This window comes from Miscanthus floridulus, chromosome 2 (genome assembly GCF_019320115.1).
Source record: "Miscanthus floridulus cultivar M001 chromosome 2, ASM1932011v1, whole genome shotgun sequence".
Taxonomy (NCBI): Eukaryota; Viridiplantae; Streptophyta; class Magnoliopsida; order Poales; family Poaceae; genus Miscanthus; species Miscanthus floridulus.
The window spans coordinates 130820481-130824073 of NC_089581.1; positions in this window are offsets into that span (position 1 = coordinate 130820481).

The following is a 3593-nucleotide window of genomic DNA, read 5'->3' on the forward strand; positions in this document are numbered from 1 at the left end:
GCAAGTTTGTGTTACCTTTGCTTTTCTAGAATCATTTAGCCACTAAACATGGTATGGACGTGGGTGCGGGCGTGTGGTCAAGCCAAGCTTCTTGACCAAATCAAAACTCACCAAATTATTGTAGCTACCTCCATCAATAATGACACATGCTCGACGGTTGCTGATGATGAAGAAAATCTAAAACAAGTTATGGCGTTGTAGCTTCTTACGTTGCTGGACTTGTGAGCTGAGCACCGGCTATACAATGATGCTCCTATAGGCCGTCGTGTCCTCGCCACTAAGGACTTCGCTACCCTCCTCATCTGTGTCTTCATCTTGTTCATCTTCAATGTCAGAGGTGCTGATATAGCCATCTTCAGTAGCAATGTATGCCCGCTGACTTGGGCAGTCCTTCTGCACATGGCCAATTCCATGGCAGCGGTGGCACTGAATGCTCGAAGTGTGTCCCATCGATGCAATGGACGAGGCACTCTTGGTAGGCACCTGCAAAGAATTTTTACTTGAATCTGAAGGTCATGTGGGAGGTGCCTTAGGTGTAGCGGTAATTCTAGAGGTTGCTGGTTGCTTGCTCGCTAGTGGAGATGCCCAAAAAGTGGTTGGCTTGGTCAGCCTCGAAGATGGTGCTGAGCATGGCGCGTATGTGGTGCTGACCTTGCTCTTGCTCTGCTATTCATGCCCTTGCAATTCCTTTTCTGCAAGCATAGCAAACTGAAACAACTGGTTGACAGTGTTAAATTCTTTATAATCAAAAATGTCCTAAATCTCATGCCTCAAACCCGAATAAAAACGACAAATGGAATCTTTGTTCCCCTCCACACCACTACATCACATCAATCCCTTTTGGAGCTCACCATAGTAATCCTATACAGATTTCTCTCCTTCTTCTAAACGCATCAATTTCTTACGCAAGTCTCTATGATGAGGAACAAAATGATCACGCATAGCTATTTTAAGTTCTTCCCACATACCAGGTAAAGCATCCTATGTAGCTAGCCCATTCCACCAAATAATGGCAAAGTCCTTAAACTCACTAGTAGCTTGTCGAACTCTATGATGCTCAGGCATAAGGTGGGCACTAAACTTTTGTTCTACCGTCATCTCCCAATCAAGATATCCCTTAGCATCATAATGACCCAAAAAAGATGGTATTGTGAACTTAAACTTAGCATAAGGATCATTAGGCACACGATGATTATTACCTTGATGGTGGTGGACACCACCCATACCTGTCGTGTTGCGGCGAAGACGACGTCGTAATCTTGCTTGTTGGAAGGCTGCTCGATCTATGTTTCCAGTGGCATCATGCATCGTGTCTTCTGGCAAGAGACCATCAATGTTGCTGCCGAAGACATCATTGTTGACCGCCACCAAGGTTTCCAACTCAGTGACCTTGTCAGTTAGCGTGGAAATTCGTTTGTCCAATCTCTTCATGTTGTTGCCAATGTTGAGTTCAATGAGTGCATCAGTGACGGCCTTCCTGATGGCCTCATTCATCCTTTTTTTGGGCATTATCTATAGTAGCTTGCAGTTGCTCTTGGCTAACACACTCGTTGAAATCCTTGGGACTGTTATCTCCAGTCTGATCACCTCCTGCCATTGTAAACACAAAAACAGGAATAAATAGTGAAAGTTATCCCTACCAAATGACCATGTGGTTGCAGTGGTGTCATATTTCATAGCAAGTGGAAGCGTCTTACCAAGCTCTTACAAAGTTCTTACCAATGCAAGAAGTGGACGGTACAACCGGTGGCTGGTTCGTGATACATGTGAGGCAGTGGTACCGAGATTGTAAGGCCCTTTTTCTATACTGATCTAAAGAGTTTGTGGAGCTTGGAAGACACACAAAGAATAATATGTATATTTGGCACACAAGTCAGTAATAGAAAGTAAAGCTAAATTATAGTCCAAAGTACTTGTTCTCATTGCTGGTCTAAAATGTTCTAAGTACCAGGTATGTAACAAACAAGTATGGTGGATAGCAAGGTGACAGGGATGTGAAAAACAAGTATGGTGGATAGCAAGAGCAATACAAATAAGGAACCAGACAACACACGCTAACACAACTCACTTTGGCCTTCTTTATGTGCTCCTATAGATATTGTTCCTCTTTTGCCCCTCTTTTTTCTATTTTTTGGGCTGTTGTTGTTTTTTTGAGAAATTTCAAATTTTTCTTTTTCTTTTTTGATATTTTTTATTCACTTAGGAGCACAAAAGAAGTAACCATAGAAAATATGAGCTTAAACAAGTGAAAGGTGTGGCCTATGGAAATTTCAGAAGACGTGCTCAAAATTAACAAAAAGCTTGTGACCACGAAAAGAGGATCTTGTGACTAGTTTTTGACCAAATTAAAATTTTCCAACCCCAGCAACACTGGTGATGGATGGATCCGAATTTTTTTCTAATCGATTTTGATATATGGAACGTTGAAATCCGAGTTCGTATGCGAAAACTAGACCAGTTTTAAGAACAGACTCTGAATTAGAAGACAAAATGGGAACAATGCACGTAAAATTGGTCACGGCAGCAAGGATTTGATGGAAAGGATGGGGGAAAACACACGAACTAGACTCTAACATGACCTAACCAGCAACAAGACCTTGACCATGACACAAACTCAACACGACGAACTCTGAAACTAAAATATGCAAAGGCTATGGGGCGGAAGGTTCTAGGAGAGGAAAAAATATGGCACTGGACTATAGGACGAATGCGAAACACTCAAAACTAGAGGATAAATGTGAACTTGATGGTATATCTTAGCTCTGATTATCACTTAATAGGAATGGGGATCCTGATCTTCTGTCAGGTAGTGGTAACTATCGTTGTGGTGGAGAATGACACACCAATCCGGCTTCAGATCGAAAGATCAAACCCTGCAATCTTAGCACCACAACTCGTTTGGTTATCAACCGAGACACGAATCCAGTTGACCTTGCCAAGAAGGCTAATCCCTGCCTGCGCAACGAAGAACACAAGTAAGAACAAGAAAGAAAGCAACCAAATTGCAGATGAATGATTAATCTCAAGAAGTTGGGGTCTCACAAACCGTTGAACGGTGAAACTGTTCTTGACAGATTAATCTAAGCAAAACCCAAACCCTAATGGAGGGGTGGCGGCTGTTTATGAATACTCTAGGGTCATACAAGATCCCTAGACGCGGTCCCTAATGGGCCCAAACATGATACACAGCAGACTGGTGTCGTAGCACCCTAACAGATTCTAGACGCTGACTTGTTTTGATGATTCCTGTTGATTTTGATGGCCTTGTGATGTGAGACCACTTGGATTGGCTTTCTTATCAGATTATCTTTTCAAACCATATGTGGATCGTCAAAAATAGAGTCCAGATGCATCCTGGGAAGGATGACCAGTTTAAGGTAGACTGGTCCTGGAGGCCGAGGCAGACTCAAAATCATGTTGGAATGGGCCTCTGGTTTCTCTTGAAAGTCCTTGCTGGTCATCAATGCCTCCACCTCTTACTCTAAGTCCCTCATGACCCTCTCTAATGTTCCTAAGCAAGATAACATCATTAGGTAGTAGTCTATTCCCAAAAGTATGAAAATGATCGCTTAAGAATGAGCTCACCTCTAAAT